Source organism: Morus notabilis, unplaced genomic scaffold (genome assembly GCF_000414095.1).
Source record: "Morus notabilis unplaced genomic scaffold, ASM41409v2 Scaffold789, whole genome shotgun sequence".
Taxonomy (NCBI): domain Eukaryota; kingdom Viridiplantae; phylum Streptophyta; class Magnoliopsida; order Rosales; family Moraceae; genus Morus; species Morus notabilis.
In genome coordinates this window covers 190,015-201,881 of record NW_010364361.1, presented here as the reverse complement: position 1 = coordinate 201,881, position 11,867 = coordinate 190,015, and positions in this window count along the sequence as shown.

Below are 11,867 nucleotides of genomic sequence, written 5' to 3'. Positions count from 1 at the left end.
GGCGATTTGACAATTACATTGCATATGGTGTAAAATGTAACAAGAAAAGTGTTAGGACTTTTGTTAGTCGGTAATTTTTGGCAAAATGTTGTAACAGTTATAGAGATTCTATCTCTGTAATTTTTGAGTTGATTCTTTCTATAGAAGAAAGCAAGCCTTTTGAGAATGTAATTTCAGAAGGCTGACTTAGTTATTTGATTGGCTCTGTCTATGGAAAGTATTTTTGGGAAGGTAATTGGTTGTTAAGGCTGTTCTTTTAGAAGAAAAAATGGGGAAAGTATGGATTGATTGTTTTTTTGATTATTCGGGGAGTGTGGGTTGCTAGAGAGGAGGTGATGGTCGTGTGTGGTTGAGGGAGAATATAATCTGCAGGAAAAATATGTGCGTAATTGAAGAATTTGGCTTTCGGGAGAAAGTTTTTCGAAGTCGAGTGGCACTCGCTAGACAAAACCACTAAGAGGATTCTACACAGCGACGACGACATCAAGGAGGAAGTCTTTGAGTGTGTAAGACCGATTGGTGATTGTAATTCTTTAAACTTAGTGGATTGTTCACTGTCTGGGCGTGGCCCCGTAGATGTAGGTGTGCGCACCGAACTGCAATTTTATTTTTTGGTGTTCCTTAGTTTTCTCCTGTATTATTTTTGATTCCTGTATGTTTCCATTGACTGTCATTTGATCACTACAAAACTTGATCATTAATTACAGGTGTTGCTAAAAGTGTTGTAACACTCTTTGTAACACCTGCGTGAAAATCAGACGTTACAAAAAGAACATGCATGCCTTTAGAGATACAAACATGTTGTTGCCAATATTTCTTTTTTGAAAAAAAAAAAAAAAAAAAAACCAAGTTGCATCTTTGCATTGTCCTAATGTTGCGTGGGTTTTGCAATTATGTTCTGGCATCATGTAATTAACTAATATTGTTTAGTATAATTTTTTAGCCCGTTTGTTGTATTAATTTAGTTCAGTTTATTTTTTTTAACAATGAGCACAGTTTAAAATGATGTTTGGTAAACATGTAGTTCAAATTATATTCCCCGTTCGAATTGAGTTAAACAATCAAACTTAAAGTTTAGTTCCCCCCTCAAGTTCAACCGTTCAAACAATTTTAAACAGTAAAAAGATGCCCACTCTTTTTGCTTTTCACACTTACTAAGCACAAATTAGAATTTTATTTCATGTTCAAATTAAAACTTTAACTACACATCTAAGCGTCAATTCAAACTACAATTTATAATTTAAAATTTTTTATTTAAATCAATAAAATTCAAACAAATAAATTAAATATAGGATTGTGATTAGGAGTTCAATTTTTTTTAAAACAATAAATTTTGTGTCAGATGCCGCATTCAGTTTACACAACCACCAAATCCTGTTGACTACTCTATATTTCGTGACAAATGTAAATAAGAAACGTCATTAATAATTGAGAAAATGTTAGGAGAGGGAAAGTCTCTTGCCCACCCCGTGTACAAAAAAAATAATAATAATAAAGAATAATTTTCCCGTCTAGACAATTTGCATATATTACCAAGAGGAATTATTTACATAGGTCATCACTGGCCTTTCTAATTATATGTTATTCAACTAATCATATTATGTAAAAAAAAAAAATTACTTTTTTTTCTACTTTAATATTTGAGTTCATTAAAATGATGTGATATAATCAGATTACTTAGATATTATATGAGACACTAAAAACTAAAATGATAATTTGAATCTTAATCAATCCCAATATCATTTATTTGGGAGTCCATTAATGATCTTATCAGCACTTGGAAGGATCCTTCCTTAACTTTGTTATGCAATTTATCTCATCAGTGCTGATAACTTCTCAAGCTCGATTAATTCAAGTATATTTAACCACAATCATTTTACCAAATATATGTGAAATATGGACCACATTAATCAACGGAACACACACACATATATACATATGTGTGTGTATAAAACACATTTTAAATATCCGGCCATCTGTAACCTGTACAGCGGTCACATAAATGGTTAGTTGATATATGACACGTCTCGAATAAATGCCTCAAATACTAGTTGGTTTGAGCTTGTTCATTAATATTTGCACGTGTGCAGCCGCTCGAGATGATTTGGGTAAATGTATGTATTAGTTTTTTTCTTGGCCTATTATTAATATTTATTGTTCATGTAAATCTTCAATTTTAAAGTCATTCTTTTATATTTTTTAAACTCTAAAAATTTGTTAAAAATCTAGATATTAGAAGACAAGTGAAGTGAAAAAATCAAGAGAAAAAAAAAATGCTGCTTTAATAGTATTTAAATATTTCCATTCTCTCTCTACACATAGATCTAGATATAGTCTCAATGTCATTTTAAAAGTATTTTAATGCCTCCGTTTTGACTGAAAAAAGATTAAATATAGTCATTTTGTCCTTTACCATGTGGACTTTCAATAGAGATTGTAACACTCTCGTTCACTTCGCGGATTCGAGTTTTCAATTCGAGTTGAGATGTGACATTTTCTAAGAGCTTTTTACTGTAGTAAAAAAAGTTAAATGTGACATTTTTTGAGAACTTTTTACTGTAAAAACTTAAAACTGAAAACTCGAATCGATGAAATGAACGAGGAATTTTGTTAAAATATAACAAAAAGACCACATGATCACTCTACCTGTTTTTACTAAAATTTTTAATATAAATACATTAAGTGGGCCTAATTCAAAATTTAAAAGACAAAATGAGAGTTTTTAAAGTTCGTTACGTCAAATTTAAAATAATGTTAAAGTTTAAGTTTAAAATAATGTTCAAGTTTAAGAGACATCGATAATAATAATCCAGTGTTTTATGTCGTAGTTGTAAAGGCGCATGCTAGCTAGTGGGCCCTCCATGCCAACTCCATATCTTTGGTCTTGAGAGTTGTATTGCTATAGTTGGCTCTCCACACTACTTCCATAACTATGGGAATGCTAAATTTGAACAAGCGTCTTGAACTTACAATGACTTGAGTTTCAACCCTTTTTGTTGGAAATGGCAACTGCTGTCTCATTATATTAGCTCACTAACAATCTAAAAGTATTTTGATACTCGCACAATTGAACGTGTTTAACAGTTTACTTGACTATCACTTGGCAAAAACACTAATAACGTGATTTAGTTACTATATATCTTTTCGTTATGATTTAGTTATCATAATTTTCTTAGTGATCACCTGATAAGTGATAACCAATGACATCTTCTAATATAAACCACATTCATCCTTTCAAGTGGTAATTTATGAAAGAAAAAGTGAGAAGGAGTGATTCTATTTTCTATCTAATTTTTATAAATTTACTCATGCAGTTAGTAATGAATTATCAATGAGTCCGTTCGTAAAGAAAATTATAAAATTTTGCATTCCTTTCATATTGATTCTTAATAAATTCCAAATTTACTTATATAATGATTCTTTTATATACTTTCTAAAATCTAAGTTCTTTCATTTGGCATTGAGATATGAGTAAGGCTACAACACTATATTTTTTTTTAGATATACGTGCATTTCAAACCTCAGTTGTTGAATAAGGTTTAAAAGTATTTATGTTGTCTCTACAATATTGCTATAGCCCTGTATTTTCGTCCACAAACTCACAACGATTAGGCCAAAATAGTGGTGAGACTGGTGCTATTATTACAAGACTCGGGTACCGAATCTTAGAATGCTATGGGAGTACTACTGGCTGTTCTGAGTGGTTTTCAGGATGCGTCGCTTCTCCCGCATCATTGTTCTCTTGAGTCTCTGATAGTGCTATACATATGTGTCAGGGAAAAATACACTATTATATTCATGTAGAAGAAAAATAAATTGAAACAAAAATAATAAAAAAATATATAAGGCAAAGATTTGAGTGGCTCATAAAATTTTTTTACGTCCTCAGAAGAAGAAAAAAAATTCACTAACAGTTTTAGAATTAAACACTCATACAACTTTTTTATATTTTCTCTCTACCCAAAACCCCTTAAATCCTTGTCTATCTCTCTCCTCACTTTTCTCTCTTTCTCTCAAAAAAGATACACTCTTTCTCTACACTTTTTTTTAGCACACATTGTCTTTTGAGCACATATAAAGCCTTACACAAAATACTTATTTATAGACTCCTAATAACCGTTACCAAAAAATAGAAAACAATAACTTACTAAATAGTAACTTTTTCAAAACCAATTTGAGTCACTTACTAAACAATATCTACCTTAACTCAAATTCTCTCAACTCACTCATTTGGGTATCCAATCTCGAAATCCGTCATCACACCGAAAATGCAAGCTTCAACAAAAATAAATATCTATCAAGTTCAAACTCTCATCAAAGTTGACACGAGATACTGTCTTCTTCTTCTTCAAAGTATCTTTACTGTTACAAGTCTTCACCATCTTGTCTTTATCATCTTGTTGCACTCTTTTACTCCTGTAACTTCTTTCACAACAGAAGAAGATTCTTGTGGCTTGGCTCCACTTTCATAGCCCCACCTACAACTGTAGTTCCATTCAATTTATACAAATTTTTCACTTTTTCACCCTTCATGGCTATTAAATCACCTCTCTTGACTTACATAAAACCACCATTCGCATATTAGTCACAACCCAAAGTGTCCAAAGCTCCCAAATAAATCAAACTTCTTTTTAATTGAGGAACATGCCTAACATTTGTCAATGTCCTCACAACTCCATCAAACATCTTCACCTTAACAGTACCTATTCCAACAACTTTAGTACTAGAATCATTAGCCATCAACAAAGTACCGACATCACAGAGCTTATAGGAATCAAACCACTCTCTATATGGGCACATATGAAACTGGCATCTAGAATCTAAAATCCAAGAGTCAAAAATATTTTCATTGGCAATAACAGAATAAATATCGTCTTCACTATCATACTTGTCACCAATAACATTTGTAAAATTTAAAGTCTGTTGGGGTTCTTGCTTTCTTTTTTCTTCTAGATGTTTCATCAGTTTTTCATAGTTGCTCCTAATATGCCCATTCTTATGACAATAATAGCATTCGTTATCCTTCCTTAGATAGGATTGAGAACGATCATCTCTCTTATCATAACATCTCCCTCGTGACTTACTCCTACCCTTCTTCGAATCTGACTTAGCCACTAAAACTTGTACAGTATGAGACGTACTACTTGGCTTTTTCATATTTACAGTCTCTAACAGAGTACTAGACACCTCATCCACAGTCAACTTCGTCTTTCCAACTAACAGTGTAGTCACCAATGTCTCATATGATTTGGGTAGGGAAGCTAACAAAATTACCGATTTATCTTTCTCATCAATTTTAACTTCTACACTTAACAATTGAGTTATGCACTTATTAAAATTATTTATATGATCCCTAACATCAATTTTCTTATCCATCTTCAACTTATACAATTACTTCCTCAAATATAATTTATTTGTTAGGTATTTTGATATATAAACTTTTTCTAATTTTTTTTCATAACTCAGAAGGAGATGTCTCATTCATAACACTATATTTTAGTTCAGGAGCCAAACTTAAACGATAGTGCTTATCACTTTCGCTTTCAATTCTTTTCAATCTTCATCTTTCATATTTTTTAGTTTTTTTCCTTGCAACGTTTTCAGTAATCTCTGCTGAATCAGAACATCTTTGATCGTACTCTTCTAGATGTTGAATTACTCTTTCCATCAAACTACTTAATCTACTTAAATTTTATCCCTAACATCATCTTGACTTTTTTTTAATCTTCACCATAGCTCTAATACCAGTTGTTGGGGAGACAATACATGCGAAAATGGCCCAACACACTTCAGGAGCCCAACTTGACCCAACAAGTTAACCTCTTAAGTTTTGGGTCATTCCGTGTATATAAAACACTTCACAACAATCTTTCCCTCATGTGTGTGTTCACTAAGCTCCCCCTCGAACCAAAGTTTCTAATAGTCAGCACATCCAAGCATCACACTGCAAACATGAGCCAACTCAAGCATGGGAAAGAGAGTCGAAACCATGTGAGTCCACCAAATGCTCAACTATCCGCACTTGCAACAGCACCAACTGTGGGAACACCAACTCTCCACGAGGGGCAACGTGGAACTACAACCGAGTGTGATCGCTCGACTCATACGAACCATCGACTCTGATACTAGTTGTTAGGAAAAACACACCACTACACTTACACAGTAGAAAAATAAACTGAAACAAAAATAACAGAAAAATAAAGAAGACAAAGATTTAGGTGGTTTGCAAAAATTTCCTACATCCACTGAAGAGAGAAAAATTCACTAATAGTTTTAGAATTACACACTCATACAACTTTCTCACTTTCTCTCTCTACCCTAAACCCTTTACACATTTATCTATCTCTCTCCTCACTTTTCTCTCTTTCTTTTAAAAAAGAGACACTATTTCTCTATACTTTTCTCTGAATACACATTTTATTTTGAGCACATATAAAATCTTATACAAAACACTTATTTATAGACTCTTAATAATCTTTATCTAAAAATATAAAACATTGTTTTACTAAAAAATATGAAATATGAACTTTTATGAACTTAATTTAAGACACTTACGCAACAATGGAGACGTTTGGTTCATGGATTAGAACCATGTGATTAGAATCATTTTTTATTTACGTGTATTTTTTATAAGAAAAAATACTGTAACGAACTACGAACCATGATTCGAATCAGGAGACGAATTCCCAAACAAATATTGTCAATAGTGTCATGTTGGATGATGACAATACGCTGTGTATGTGGTGCCCGTGTCGTTGGTTTTATAGTGGTTCGATGGTGTTTTTCTCGTTTTTCTCAATATGCGGCACTGGCCTTTTCCTATAGCTGTCGAAACAAAGTATGCAAGTTAATAATATTAAAAGAACTTATACTTCAACGTCTCAAAGGTGTACAAAAAGCAACATAAAAAAAAAAAAAAACACCTCGGTAATACGAAAAAGTGAAAATAGAGAATGCCAATACTATCGAAAAACGACACTAATACAAAATGACATACAACTAGAAAACTACTTCAATATGAAAACTTGAACTATACTAACGAATAAAATCAATTAGAAATTTGAAAGAGGATAGACCTGCTTGGTAAACAGGTTTGAAATATGGTAGTATAAACCTTTTTGTTTTGTTTGAAATATAAATTTAAAAAAATGGTTCAAGTTTTGTTTCAAACCATGGTATAAACTCATATTCATAATTTTTCTTCTTCAAAATATCAAATCTAACGGTTCGAACCAAAACTTAAAAGCTTTAGCAAAGAATGATTTGAACTGACTCCTTGGTTATAACTACATGAACTAGTTTGACATTCAAAAAAAAAAAAAAAATACATCCTTAAGGAAAAAAAAAAACATGAAAAACTAAAACGACAACAATATTCCAAAGGATCCTATTATACCCTAAAAAGTAAAAACGACAACATTCGAAAACAACCTAAAAGAAAAGCAAAAATATGTATTAAAAAAAAAGAGAGGGTTTCAATTGGAAACTAGAAAACGTCATCAATATATACAAACGAGTAAACTAGAAAACGACAACAATAATGAAAATGAAAACAGTTAAAGATGACGTTAGCATCGGAAAACAACATTCATATAAAACCACAGTAACTGGGACACAACTTTGATAACAGAACGATGAAATAGATGAAAAAGACAATAATCTAAAAGACGACATCAAGAGAAAGATGGCATCGTAAAAAAAAAAAAAAAAAAAAAAAAGAAACAGAAAAAAAAGGAAACGAGCATAAAAGCGAAAAAAACGTCATGAAAATCTTGAAATGACAATAGTATTACAAAGCGCAATTTATATAGGAACGCCTATATGACCTCGTTCATTTTACCTATTTAAATTTTTATAGTAAAAATTTCTCAGAAAATGTCACATTTAACTTTTTTCGCTACAGTGAAAAACTCTCAGAAAAAATCACATTTCAAGTCAAATTGAAAACTCGAATCTGCGAAGTGAGCGAGGCCTATATGTTACGAGCTTAAAATTTTCCTATTTAATTGGTGATTCTCCTCATTATTTCTGAAGCAGCTAATTAAAAAGCCCATGGAAATGTGTAATTGTCGTTCAACTCAGTTTAGTCCTCAATTGTCAGAAATTAGAAGGAAATAAGCATGAAAATTAAAGAAAGGCTTTCTGTCGGTAATGCATTTTTTTCTCACATTATATTTAATCAAACACATCAAAATAATAATAATAAAAAATGCATAAGAGACAAAGCTTGGTATATGTACTGTTTAAAATAGAACCCTTACATCTTATAAAATCCTTGAGAAATTAAAAAAAGTTTTATCGCAGCATGAGACTAGGATGGTCTTGTAGAGATTAATCGATCAGTCAAAATAGAGTCATATATTCCTTATATATATATATATATATAGTCATTCCTTGTATATTATAAGGTCCTTTTTTCTTTTCTTTTATGGGAGAGGATAGTATATGTATGAAGTCCTTACAAAAACATGATTTCCTGAAATAAAAAAATACGTATATTTGACCACACTCCAACTTGACCAAAAAAAAAAAAAAGGAAAAACATAATTTAATTTGGAACTAGAGCGTTAAATACAAACATTGACCTTTACTTTTTACATGACACTATTATTTACTAAAAATTTTCACACTAACAAAGTTCCATCATCTATTGTGGAACTCCAATAATCATTTTCAATCCAAACACACCGTGGTCGATCGACCAATACGGGATTGCCACGACTAGTTCGTCCGAAACCGATCCAATCCAATAGGAAACACAAAGTGCCCGATTCCCTTTGCGAAATTCTAGCTCGTTGGCTCCAAAATCGCCCCAACTTGCACTATCAATTCGATTTTGGACACTTATCTTTGGCTTAATTACATGTTTTGAGCACTTTTCTATCTTAATCACATTTTCGGGTTCGCTCACAGACATCAAATGGAAATCTGGACCAAATTTGGTGCCTAGCTCGCTCTCTGCCTCCTCAACAGAAAGCCTTGCTAGTGTATTGAGATCTTCCACTGAATACACATGATATTGCTTAGCAGAAACAATATTGAAGATCATGGTTTTCCCTGAGTCTCTGGTAGGACTAGAGCTAATAATGTCAGCATTAATTAAAGAAACATCTTTTTTTAGATTTGGTAGGTAAAATAGGGGCGTTTTAGGTATTTCATGTTTGGACAGCAAATTTCTGTGGATGTCAACCCATCTCTTGAGGAAGTTTTCCTTCAGAAAAAGATCAGCCAGGATAAGGCTACAACTTATTCCAAAGGAGTATCCACCACACTCAAATTTGGTAACCTGGGATTGATAGGAAAAAATCAAAATTAATTAATAAATAAATTGAGTTTAGTAAGACACTTCAGACATTTTAGCTGCCGGCTCATCATGGATGTGATAATCTATATTAAGGTTTTCAGTCAGAATCCTTTTTTTTTTTTTTTTTTTTTTTTGCCCTGTAATAAAGTATAACACCTCAACAAATGATCATATATGTCTTTTCTCTTTTGTACCACTTTTAATAAATATGAGATGAGATTTGAATAAAGGATGTCAAAATTACATGTCAATGTAGTAAGCATCTAAGCTAATAAATCTATATAACACATACATATATCTTTTGATTACCAAGAAATAACCACATTAAAAGCAAATGAATTAGAGTAAAACAAATATACGTGATCTCTATTCAGCTAAAAATAAAAAATAAAAAAAAATAAAAAATAAAAAAAACTTTCACCTCTGTACTCGTCCTAAACTTGCCATGTAAATGTTAAAATGGAATTTTTTTAAAGGAAGAAACGAGGTATTTGGTACAATTTTGCCCCCAATCCCATTGTTTATAGAGGAAATTTTAAGACGGAAAGGACACGACTCAATTTACTCAAATAATTGGTTCAGTTTCACTCACACTATCATGGCACGGGTTTGAGAGTTCCCACGCTCTTACCTCCAATGTTAAGGTTGAGAGTTCAAATTCAAACACCCAATTAAAAAACAACAATAATAATAACAATAATTATCTATACACACATATACCTGAACATAAAACAGAGGACAGAATTGAGGATCCACTTGATCAATATGTTTCCAAAACACAAGCTCAGCTTCAGCCTCCTTCCTCATACTAGTCTCAAGAAGAAACTCAACCATTGTCGCACCAATTCTCGCCTCAATCAACCTAACCCCAGCGTCGTTAGAAACGACATTAACAATATTCTTTGCTTCTTCATCGACAATATTGTTGTCGTTGATCTCTCCTTTCTGAAGCCGCCCCGCGAGCAACGGCTGCTCCGACAGAGCTCCGGCGAGCGACTCCTTTATCCAGCCGGCGTGAAGCGAACCGGAATCCCCTTGATCGGATGCCTTGTTGTAGTAAAGAACTACGTTTAGACACCCTCCGGAAACTCCTGAAACGTCCGACATTGACAGTACTTGTCGGACCGTTCTCGGAGCGGTTATCTTCGATGGTGGCACTGTCTGGACAGCTTCAATTTCTGCTCTGTGAGTGTGGACAACGTTATCTGTATTTGCAGTATTGCCATTCCTGGAGCTTGCCATTTTTGGAGTTAGCTTCTCATGAATAAGTACGTATCTATGATAATTTCCAAGGACGTATTTATAGGGAAACTTTTTTGGACTTAGCAATGTCATTTTTAAATAATTTGTTTCATTTATTGCTGAATTATATAATATTAATAAGATTATCTTTGGGGACACATTTATTTTGAGAAATACCTTTCACACAACTCACCCTAACCGGCCATTAAATATTGCATACATATATACATATAGGATTAATCGTAAAAGTGGTCCATGAATTTAACCGTCCCACACTTCTAGTACTTGATTTTTATAATGTTCCAAACGATGCATTGATCTTTCAGCTTGCTTCAGTTGTAGTCTTTTTATTTATTTATTTATAAATTGTGTATTAAAAACAGTAAAAAACAGAGATGGATCTTCAGTATAGTGTTATTGTATATTTTTGTGTTAGAATCACATCCATTTTCCGTGTGATGTTAACATAATGCTATTTTCTATTAGCATCACATGCATATCTTATTTTCTTTTTAACACCCAATTAAGAAAAAAGACTAAAACTGAAACAAATTGATAGATTATGGACTAAGTTCAGGACTTTTTATATAAGTGAGTGACTAAAGTGAGATTGAAGATGAAATTCGAAACTATTTGCAAGATTAACTCATATATATATATATATATATATAGTATACCATATTAAATACAATGCATATCAACTGTTGTGTCCTCTTTTCATTAGAGACCACATTTGTTGCTGGATAAATATGCAAGCATATTGGATTGGTAACGTGTTGTAACTGTAAACATTAGAAATTCAATAGTTTGTTTCTGAAGACAGCGTGATTAAAATAAACCTAGATAATTTTATAAAGAACAATTGAAAAGAAGATTTTCTTATGCTGAGAAATTGGAAGATCACGCTTATTGTAAAAAATAATATTTAAAAATTGAAAAATAAGGCTTAATTTCTTGTTATATATATTGTAATTGAAATCGAAAGATCTCGTACACACAATTTCATCAGCTATATATATCGTGTTGGTTGGTAGGTGGGTGGAAAAAAAAAAGGAAAAATACAATCTAGTTGTAAAGACCTATTTGGAATTATGATAAGGATGGTGTAAAAAGTAACAATTTAAGTCTAAAATTCAATTGTTGGGTGGTTGGGTAGGAAGTTTAATTATAAGTGGTACAGGAAGAGTGGCACTAAAACTCTATTACAGTTAATTGACAGAATAGCCCTTCACACTTCAATTTTGAGTGAAAATTAAGGTATTGTGTTTACTCCTTGATTTAAGAAAATAATAAGCAACGACACTCCAAGATCGGCACATTT